The 12,305-nt window shown below is 29.0% G+C and overlaps 1 protein-coding gene across 1 annotated transcript in view; it reads left to right on the top strand.

Annotated features, from left to right (window-relative positions):
* The window catches only part of LOC142330018 (uncharacterized), an 85,289-nt gene that overhangs the window by 13,236 nt on the left and 59,748 nt on the right, over positions 1-12,305 (top strand). Inside the window, exon 2 of the mRNA XM_075375024.1 lies at positions 2,024-2,187. The gene's annotated coding sequence lies outside the window, so the exon portion shown is untranslated. The remainder of the gene's footprint in view (positions 1-2,023; positions 2,188-12,305) is intronic.

Raw genomic sequence — 12,305 nt, 5'->3', positions numbered from 1 at the left:
GGATAGAACTATACGTGTACTGTCTTCATCAGTAATCCAAGAATTCACACGTACACGTACATGCACGCGCAAAGGGAGAAATCTGTTACCAGATAATTACAATTTTTAATTTTTATTAAAATAACGTTTACTTCTTAACAAATGTTATATATTCATAAATAAATGCATGGAAACATCAGAATATTTAATTTACTAAACAATTTACACGAATCTCATTTACCGGTACAAAACAAAGTTCTGGTAGCCCATTTTAGTATATTTTTTTTACTTTTTCAAGTAATCACAAAACATACTGTAGTATTATATTTTAGACAAGGTAAACGTAAAATATAATAACCGTAATATTATAAACGTAATAAATGATAACGATGATACAAGATTAGCATTTTATTAAAACACTTGAAAGAGCAATACAGTGTGATTTGACTCGATTGTAAATTAAATCGGTTTAGTCATCTCATGAAAATTTGCTACGTAATTAGACGGTCCAAACATTTTACATAATGTACAACAGAAAATGTTACTATTAAAAGGAATAATATTTATGTAATTAGCATATTATTTCTTACTGAGAAGTGGATCGCACAAACTTTAACCTTATTTAAAGCTAAAGTTAGGATTTGCATGGCGGGTCGGTAACTTTATGTAAGAATTCAATTTCCACGATGAGGTTTACAAAGTTTTATTCTGCTTTGCTCGATCTATCTGAACAGGACGGTCATGAGGAAGCTGCAATTATATGAAGAGTTCCGCAGAGGAGAATGGCGGCGGAGGGCGCAGGGGCGGAAAAGTTCTCGGCTGAGTGCCTAGTGGGTCGCCTGGGTGGGATGAGGCCGGGCACATTCTGCTCGTGCGTCTGATGGTGGCCACTGATAAGTGGTGTGACTATTTGAGATATTTGTCTTGACTGCTGTGGGTGTTAGAAGCTTTGTCCTGTTTTCTGCAGGGTTCTTGTGTGATGTTGTCGGTGTTTGTAGCTGACGTGCTGTATGTGTTGCTTCAAGTAGTGTTGTTTGTGTGGTGTGTGACATTTGTCGATTTGTTAAGACTGTGTTTGTGGACTATTCCCCTTTCTTTTGTTGACATGTTTCTATAAGCAGTCCCAGGAAGGGGGAAGCCAGGAGTGGAGGTTTAGTCGGTAGTGCGCAGGTATACATACGTCCTTGGTTATAACTGGCGGAACCTGTTAGCGAGCCCGACACTGCTTAGGCGTCCGTAAAAGGGGTTCCTCCACGACTAATCATTAATTAGTCGTGGAGTTAGTGCGTAGGGTAAGTTGGTTAATTTGTATTTATAATTATAAGTGGCAAACGTTTTTGTTATTATTAATATCACCCGATATTACCATTTAGATTTATTTATTATACAAATATACTCATAATTTAACCAAATTTAACCTACGCTCGCTTTGATCGCTAAACTTGACTGATTAACAGAGTAATGTTTTGAGTATTTAAACAAAAATTATAGTATAGGTTATTATTACCTACCGGGTTGGTCTAGTGGTGAACGCATCTTCCCAAATCAGCTGATTTGGAAATCGAGAGTTCCAGCGTTCAATTCCTAGTAAAGCCGGTTATTTTTACACGGATTTGAATACTAGATCGTGGATATCGGTGTTCTTTGGTGGTTGAGTTTTAATTAACCACACATCTCAGGAATGGTCGAACTGAGAATGTACAAGACTACACTTCATTTACACTCATATACATATCATCCTCTGAAGAATTATCTAAACGGTAGTTACCGGAGGCTAAACAGGAAAAAGAAAGAAAAGAAAAAGAGTATAGGTTATATTGGTTTTTAATATCTGAATAGATTTTAAATACATTCAAATGTTAAAATAGGTCTAGATTCGATCAATTATAGATTTGAAATTTTTTTCAAACTGCGGTACCACCGAAAGTGCGCAAGTGCCAATTTACTTTTGTAATTTTTTAAGTTACAACGAAATACTTACTTTTAGTAATACTTTACAATGTTACTGATCATATTAAAGACCGTTTAATTTTTTCTCTTACAGATGCGAAAGGACTGCCATGATTTCCTACATGTAATCGCAGCACGATGCCTTTCAATGCACGATTATTGGTAAAGATATGTTCGGAAATTTCAGGATTTATTCTATTTTTCTAAATTCTATTCTTCCCTTAAAAAGGCGAAGGCTTAAGAATTAACAGTACCAAGGTAAGCAGTTTACAGTTAAAATCTCATTCAGACAGCTAAAAAGTTAATGATACGTCAACAAAGATTTTTAGATGTGGTTACAAATTACTAAATTCTTGTAAATAACTTTTTAAAAACGTGAAATCTTAGAAAACAAAGGCGGAGATAGAAAAATTTGAAACACCAGTAAAATAAGTATTTATTCGTTTTTTGGGTACTTTTTCGTTTCTCCCCCTCCCCAAAAAAAGTTTCCACATTTTTCACCTGGAAATAACTCAAAATAAAAGGAAATATTGATATTAACAACCTGGTAGAAGAAAAAACCCAATATAACCATTTATTTTATAAATATAATCTAACAAAGTTAACCTACGCGTGTTTCACTTGCTAACCTTGACTAATTAACAGTAATGTTTTGTGTATTTAAATAATAAATTCAGTAAATATTGGAATTATTTATGATAATCAAAACATTACTGTTAATTAGTCAAGGTTAGCGTGCAAAGAGAGCGTTCGTTAAGTTTGTAGTATGTTAAGTTGAAATATCGATCCTTTTTCGGTAAGGGGGTACCACAGTTTTCCTTTTTTTTATTTCCTTGTACAAAGTAAAGGTGGTATTGTGATCGCGAAAAATTTCGGTTTTCAGATTTTAACGGAAATATCTATTTTGATCATCCTTGAATCCATTTTGACTAGTTACCGCGTGACGTCTGTACGTATGTATGTATCTCGTATAACTCAAAAACGATTAGTCGTAGGATGTTGAAATTTTGGATTTAGGACTGTTGTAACATCTAGTTGTGCACCTTTCCTTTTGATTACAATCGACTGAACCAGTAATAAGCCCTTATTGAGAGCCTTTCAACGATATATCATAAGTGGTACTTATTTTTATTGGTTCTACAGTTATAGTCAAATAAATTTTTTATTAATGACATATTTGGATCTTACAAGGGGAAGGCAGATCGGGACGAATCCCACTTTACACACACACATATATATATATATTTAACCTTTTTTTTAATTTAAATATTTTGATTTATAATAATTATTAACCTCAGATTGTAAAAAAATTACGATAAATAATAATTCAATAATAGTAATAAAAAAAAGATATTAGCAGTTATGAATGAAATAAAAATTAATGTACTTTTATTTTTAAAAAAAAATGTGCATATGTAATTTAGTAAGCGTACAAGGAAGTCATGTGGTGCTCAGATCAGATTCAAATGACTGAAGACAAAAAAAAAATTCTAATACAACTACTCCAAATAGTTCAAGTTGATTGACGTATTCACTCAACCTTTGGTTTTTAAACCGATCAAAATATTGAGCTAATAGTTTTATTAATAATTCCAGTTTGTTTATTGTTAATGGTTTGTTTATTTATCCTGTTGACGAATCCATTTGAGTATTAACATTAAAAAATGTAGTACCAATGATTAATATATAAATCCAACCTAATGTTTCTACTATATTATTTTTTTAATTCAACTTATCCTTTTAATAGCAATGAAAAGCTACTATTATCAGGAGTACTATTATAATTTTCCCATTAAAATTCTGTATAATTAATTTCATGAGATTTTTATATCATAAATAAATGAAATTTTCTTTTGTTTTTTAATTAAATATGATTTAATCAAATTAGGTGAAGTAAAGTTAGGCAGGTGAAGAAAGTATTATTTAAACATGTTTTACATGATTTTTAAAATAATTTGTAATTTCTTATTGTTTAAATTAGTCTAAAACTATTAGGGAATGACTTAAGAATAAAACTGTAACAAAACATCACTAAATTTCAATTATCACTTACAACAGCATTTTGAAAGTTATTAGTTAAAAAGAAAATTGTACTAGTGATTTCTTAACACAATGTCAAAAAGCCATTCATACAAAAAGAAGGAATAAAAGCAAAAAAAAAATGGAAGCGGCTTATCATTTTAAAGAAACAGTTACAATAAAACATCATTATCCAAAAAAGCAAAATTAAGACACTAAAAAGCAAATAGCTTTGCCTGAAGTTATATGTAGTTCGGAAAGCCTACAGAATTTCTTAGGAAGAATCTAGTAAAAGTAAAAAATTACTTTATGAAAAGTACAAAATAAGCTAGTTCAAAGAAATTGGAAAAGATCTAAAATTATTAAATATTTCTGATGAAATAATTTTTGACAAATAAAATTAGTAGATGAATCTAAATTTTCAATGAAACAGAAAAGGAAAGAGTGGATGAACCTAACAAGGAAAGAATGAAAGAATTTTAGAAAAGAAAGAAATCAGGACAGGATGCGTAATCTTTAGGAGGTCCAATCACAAGCAGAAAAATAAGAAAAGAAAAAGATTTTCATGAAGAAAACTATTTAGTAATAGAAGATAATTATACTGATAGAAATGTTTAAATAGACATTCTGATTTTAAAATAGTTACAACTATATCAATGTGCAGTTTCAATTACGATGTGTTATTTTGGTGGGGGGGGGGAGAGAATACTTGCTTTTATTACATTTAAATATGTATGTGATATAAACATTACATATTTATATGAATGTATAGGCTGCTTTTAATTACATACACACACTCACAAAAATTTATTGTGTGTTCAAAATGTACATGCATGGGCACACGCACACACACAATAAAAATATATTACATATGTTCACAAATTATAACAAACTTTAAATAACTTTTCATAAACCATATCTCTACCTACATTGGGGATAATTGAAAAAAATTTAATGAAAAGAAAAAGGGTTATGACACATCATTTTAAAGAGCATCAAAAAACAAAAGTTTTGATGTAAAATATGATCCTACAACTCTGACCAAAATGAAGGCCATTTAATACCTTTCACAGATAGTTTCAATAGTAGCTTATAAACATAAGAAGTGGTGGTTTCATACCACAGGAATAGATTACACTGTAGGCCACTTTTGAAAAAAAAATGGCTGCCATTTTGGTTAGAATTTCTGTAGCCTGATGTTTTATGGCCATTTTTTTTATTATTTTTTTAATGCTCTTTAAAATGAGACATTATAACCTTACCCTTCCCATTAAAGTTTTTTGATTAAATCCTAGGCCCCTTGGGTGCTTCAAGGCGTGATGGTCTTATTCTGAATTGTTTTGGGGAAAAGCAATAACTAAATCTTATTTTTCTATGTTTAAGGAGTAAAACTTTATTTCATAATACTTGTGTACACTAAATAAATTTGTTTATAGTTGTATATAACAATTTGTCATTTTAGATAAGAATACAAAATTCAATATTCTAAGTTGCATAGTTTTTCAAGTTAACGATGTAAATTTTATTCATAAGAAGTTTTCATTGTTTTTAATATCTAAATGTTATAAAAGAAAAGAAAATGAATTGAATAGTTACAATAACAAGTGTATTTTTTTTTAAATTAAGTGATTTCAGTCTTTAAATGCAAGGAGGGATTAGAAGACTCAATTCTTACTTGAGTGAGGATTGTAAGAGAAGTTAAGTGAATATTTGTAGAATACATTCTGTCATGTGATAAATTTAAAATAAACTGCATTTAGATGAATATGAAGAGGATGACATGAAAAAATCGCTGCATATATATATATATATAGATGGAAAAATGAAAATGTTCAGTTTAAATTTTAAAAAAAATAACTGACATGTAATGAAAAAATAGATTAAACATTATTATACATAATAATATTTGCAAACGAGGGAATTTATACTCAGGTTATGGATAGAAGACATATTTGAAAACTTATTCTTACCTAAGAACGTCTTTTCAAGCTCACCTGCTATAAAATATTAACTTAATACTGTAAAAAATATTACTATAAAATATTCAGCAATTCAAATTTACAAATGAATCGCCCACCATCCCTCTCTAGTGTTTCGGTACTTACTTGAAAGAAAATTATTTTGCTTTATTGTATATTTTTATAAAGTAATCTATATAAATTTTATTTTATTTAATTAAAATATATTCGGCTAAACTAAAAATAATAATATTTTAAAGCCTACAGAGAGTGCAAATGAAAACACGTTTAATTCATTAAATCTCTTAATTATTGCAAACCTATTCCTAACCTTGTAATTAATATTAACATAAATGCAAATCACATTATTTAATTGTGTACTACTTCTAAATATAAAATATTATTACGGAAAGAACTTACCTAGTTTACACGCCGAAATTCTTTTCTAATATATACTGATTACGCTAATTACAAATAATCATATAAACGAAATTTGATACTGTTTTAAAAACGCCACTACAGATCGCAAAGAAATAAATATTATTTACTTAATATTAAAAACGGTAAATAAATATTATTTACTGTTAGATTTGACAACGTTAATAATACTTATATTAGACTAATAAGTTATCAGAAAGAAAATATTACTGTCAGTTTTGTTTATTTTCACTACACCTCTTTATACATTGGAAGCAGCTAATAATATTATAAAGTGATATTTTTTCACCAATGTAACACATATTTTGACACTGTTGTCAAGTTGTTTTGACGAATTCGGCGGGAACGAGGGGATACACTTCAGCAGTTACGTTTTTTTTCCATTCTCTATACAATCACCACTACTACAAAGTTACCGCAATTTTAATTTTTTTTCCACTATATCGTTCAGAAGCCACCTTTTTATTTTGTACAGTTAGATTTTTTTTTTTACTATTATTTCCTTATTAATCTGCATTAATTAGTTTTAATGTTCGAGTTAATAGTTTTTATATCTAAATACTTTTAAACTATTATCAATATAATATATTTAAAAATGTATTTTTTAAATGTATAATTAATAATTTTTTCACAAAAAAAACAAAAGGATTTGTAACTGACAGTTCGATTTGGTTCGCTTTTAATTTAAAAAAATCTTAACTAGAATTCTACACAGAAGAATTGAGAGGAGAGTGGAAAGAAGTGTTAGGAGAAAACCAATTTTCAAGAAAAGTATAGGGACAAGGGAAGCAATTTTAAGGCTCAGATTAATAGTAGAAGCAAGATTAAAAATAAAAACAAACCAACATACTTGGCATTTATAGACCTGGAAAAAGCATTCGATAACGTAGACTGGGATAAAATGGTGAGCATTAAAAAGAAATTAGGGTTCAAATACAGAGATAGAAGAACAATTGCTAACATTTACAGGAACCAAACAGCAACAGTAATAATTGAAGAACATAAGAAAGAAGCCGTAATAAGAAAGGGAGTCCGACAAGGATGTTCCCTATCCCCATTACTTTTTTATCTTTACATAGAACTAGCAGTTAATAATGTTAAAGAACAACTTAGATTCGGAGTTAACAGTACAAGGTGAAAAGATAAAGATGCTACGATACAGGGAAAAATCGGAAAAGTAAAAAATCAAAAAAGGGAAGAAGGAGAAAACGGGAAAGGGGAAAAAGGAAGAGGGAAGGAGACAAAGGAAAGAAAAACGGGGAAAAGGAAAAGGGAACGTGGTAAAATTAAAATTAGGAAGGGGAAGGGAAAAATTAAAGGAGAAAGGGTAAAAAGGAAAGGTTAAATTTGTGAAGTTCCGTAATGATCATTTTGTTAATGCTTTAACTTTCAATTGTGTTCATTTATATTATATATATAAATATATATATATATATATATATATATATATATATATATATATATATATATAAAATACTGAAATCTAGCGTAGTGAAGCATTGCCGGGTCTGCTAGTTAAAATTAATATAAAAACAAGTTTATAAAAAAAAACGTAATAGCGTAATTAAAAATAAAAATGTAACGTCACCACTTTAGTGTCACATAAAGTAGCATGCTTGCCTGCTACACCAATGGTGTCGGGTTCGATTCCCTGTCAGGATCTGAACACAATTTTACAATAACTTAGACCATATCGTCTTTAGTAACTAATCACAGAGAGAAAAAAAAACAGCATCATTTGTTTTAATATAGATAAGAATATTAATGAGTACATAAGGGGGTTATGATATAAAAGGATTATTTCTAAATTTATCTCAGCAAGCAGACTACCGTATTTCACAGTAGAGGGATATATTGGATATATAATATTATAGTACATATACAATATTATAGTGACTATTTAATAACAATAAATTATTGAATTAAAATAGTAGTATCATTTCCGCGAGCAGAACAAGTCAGATTTTTGTACTCGTCGAGTTAAAGCGTCATATAATTTCCAGTTCTTTTCGTTATACTTCTTAAACGTCCTTTGTTCAAAAAAAAAATTGGAATTTTTTTTAAAGAAGATTAAATTTTTGTATTAAATTTATATTTAATTTTTAGGGTTCGGTTACAGTTCGGTTAATCACTCCATATATGTAATACTTGTAGGAGTTTTATGCGTTAAAAAAAAAAAAAAAATCTAAATTGAAGATTCGATTATGGAGATGTTATTAATTGTACGCCTAATCGTTATAAAAAAAATAAATTTAGACTTGATTACCACAGAGTTCAATTTTTCTGATGTACGTTTTGTTTATAAATAAGTTCGTAAAAAGATTAAAAAAGGAAGAAAAAGGATTGAAATAATGAAAGTCTGGGGTTCGATTCTCGGTTTTAAAAATCCGGATAAAAGGCCCCGCAATTAGTCGAAAAATGTTTGAGATATGGAGGTCCGAATAATCGACGTTTTAATAAACATTAATCTCAGATTATATTTAATTTGAATCACAATTTTGTAACAAGAAAATCTCTCTGATAATTCGAGTACTTAAAACAAGCAATAATTTATGTAAATTTTACAGATAAATAAAATATGTAAGTTTGTTAACCGAGAGGTCGGTTGTATAAGATCAGTGATTATTTTACTAACTGTAAAATTAAGATAAACAAAAAAGTTATTAAGTATGATTTTTAAGATTTTAATACTAATACATAAACGATCAAATCAGTTCATTAATAGTACAACCTTATTGTCAAATAGAGAATTTAACACGATTTTAATTTATTTATTTTTTTTATTTATTTATTTTTTTTAAATAATAGTAAAATAATAATATGATTCGTTATTAAAATAAAAAAAAAAATTAATAATAAAAATTTTATTAAAAATGATTTTTTGTATTCATCTTGCTTACTGGTTTAACTTGAAAGATTTATTATACGTAAACGGGACGCAACGCAGCGAATTATATGATGCCGAATTTGGGGGCCAAAGGGCCAAGGAAGAAGGAAAAATCATGTTAAATGGCAACATAGCACCTGTTGGAGTCACAATGTTACAGCTGCGTTTTTATACCACTCCGTATTAAGAAGAGAGAGAGAGTATTAGAAGAGAGAGAGAGACCCTTTCTCGCACTTCCTCTCCCTCACTGATCACCCCTCTCCCAATTTCTCTCCATTACCTTCGCGCTCATTCCACCCAATCTCTCTCACTCACCCATCCATCATACTCTCTCGCTGTATGCGGTGGGCTACTTAAACATGTTTGTATTTTTTCAATTTTCTAGCTCAAAGTGCATTTTTACAAAAACTTTGTAATAAAAAAATTGACCGTTAAGGTTTTCGACGCTTTTTAAATTTATTAATTAATGCCTTTCCGTTCGTGAAAAAGTTTTAAAAAATTTCTCGTTGGAATTATAACAAAAAAACGGTAACTGTAAATGAAAAATTTACGTAAAATTTAACCTCTGATCCAAAGATTTTTCCCGACGAGAAGAAAAGTTACAACGTCGTTTGTAGTAATAAAAAATTACGCGTATAGAATTTTATTTCGAAAATACGAGTACATCGTTAAATTATGTTACTTCAAATTTTTTTTCGAACCCAGGATTATCGGTATATCAGTCGCTTAATTTATCAACCGATCGATCTAAGGAGGGTCGTTATATCTTTCTTAAAAATAGTTTTCCTCTAAAAGAACGATCGACTATACATTTTCAACAATTTTGTGATTTTTTTTAATTTAGCTTAAAAAATATAAATTAAACACGGGAAATGTTAAATATAAAAATTTGTAATGAACTGTTTGTTGTATATATGTCGTACTGTTTACGAATAATTTCTGCTTTAAATATTATGTACGCATAATTATTAAGATATATGATAATTAATCGGTGTCGAACTCAGAACCTCACATAAATTATAAATATCGGTCGCCTTCTACAAACTCACTACCGATGTGTTTTTCCTTTCTTACGATTTATTGTTAAATATATATGTTAAATAAAAAATACGCCGATAGATTTCTAAAAATATTTTTACAAATTTATTAAAATGATAATTTATTTGTAGCTTTCTTTCCTATCAAAAATTATTTTTTTCAAATTTTTGTGTTATTCCGAGTATACATTCATTTATGAATATTTAACGACATTAACTGAGATCGGTGAGGTAACCTATTTTGGGTGTCGAACCCAGGAGCTACTACTTGGATAAATTATTAAGAGATAAATACAAGAGATTTATTTATTATTATTAAATTTATTAATTTATTTTGTAAAAATCAATCGGCGTTAACTGGAATCTAACATTTTTAATCTAATAAATAATTTGAATAATACATACACAGAATAAAACAACTACCAATTATTGTATAAATAATTGTAATAATATTAACAAAATAAATAAAACTCGCCTTAAAACAGTAATAAGGAATATCTCAATAAATGATGAAATTTGGATAACGTTACATGTGGATTAGGTTAGAATAAACAACATTTTATGTGAAGGCATTATTCCACTGCATATTCAGTCATCTATCTACCGATAATTCCCGCCAATAACTAACTACAAGACAAAACATCTCGGTGAATTTCTTTAGTTACACAACACATAATGCTTCTCATCGTCTCCCCACTCCGGAATGACGTCATCGATAGACTATTTAAACAAAATTATGATGAAAAATTATTCCATCTAAAATTTGGTTCGCAAACTGTTTCGTTCACCGTCAATTTTTTTTAACAAAGATCATCCATTACACGCTGTCTTATATTAAATTGTTTTTAAAATTTACTATCAATCTTGCCGAACTTATAATTAGATAAAATATTAAAGAGAATTAATTTTCTCTTGAACTATAAGTGGACATATTACTACAACAGCCAACCATACACAAAGGGGTTATAACGAGATTTTTACTTATTATTTAATTACATATAATAATTATTTTATATACGTAATCAAGCTCAAAATATAGTACGTGTAAATACGGACCCGCACGCGCGCGCACATACAATTTTGTTATTAAGTGTTAGTATATTTTTTAAATATCAAATGAGGATTTAAAAAAAAATTAGTATGTGTGTAAGCGCGTACATACACCCGTAGATCTATTTATTAATTCACTTTATTATACATGTAAAGCCTAATTTTATTTTATTTAGATATTTAAAAATATATTTAGTTGTTTTTAATTAATACTTGGCTCTCAATGAATAAAACAATTTAATCCAAAAATGTTTAACTTTATTTAATTGTTTTATAAGATAACACTCAATCCTGCTACTGCGTAAGAAATTTATAAAAGCACTAGACTCTGTGTTAACCTTGAACGTTCATAGTCGGTGGAGTGAGGAATGTTTTTTTTACAAAACTGTTGATCATTTATGAAAAAAAATGATTACGATAACTTTTGTTATTAATTTTGTAAAGTGCTTTTAAGAAACAAATAATACTATCGGTAAAATAACTATCTGATATAGACTTAATTACTATACATTCCACACAGACTGGAGTCTGTGTATAATACATCGTTTCCTGAAGAAAAAATCCATTAATTTCTCGCATTCTTTCTTGCGATTGTGATAAATATAAACCGTCTCTGGTATAGGAGGTACCAATAAGAATTGCTTTCTCTGATAGTAATAATGCTCGGTATATACAGCCTTCGTTGAGGTGAAAGAAGTGAAGGTGTCATTTGTACGACTGAACATCATTTCCGTTTTAGTAGGTTAGTACCTTGTTACGGGACAACATATGTTATCTAAGTAAAGAATCTAATGGAAAACGGCTTCTTCCTAATTCTTCTTAAAGAATTTGCTAGCCGTAACTCGATTACAAACTGTTTTCGGACATATGTTTGTACGAACCCTTCTTCTTAATTTCAAGCTCTAAAATCGGTTCCCAAATTATTTCTCTTTCCTCCTAAATCATCTTGTGTGTGTTACATATATATTTAATTACACAAATTAAAAT

The sequence above is a fragment of the Lycorma delicatula genome, chromosome 9 (genome assembly GCF_047948215.1).
Source record: "Lycorma delicatula isolate Av1 chromosome 9, ASM4794821v1, whole genome shotgun sequence".
NCBI lineage: Eukaryota > Metazoa > Arthropoda > Insecta > Hemiptera > Fulgoridae > Lycorma > Lycorma delicatula.
Note: the sequence above shows the minus strand (reverse complement) of the source record. Positions and strands in the feature narration are given on the sequence as shown.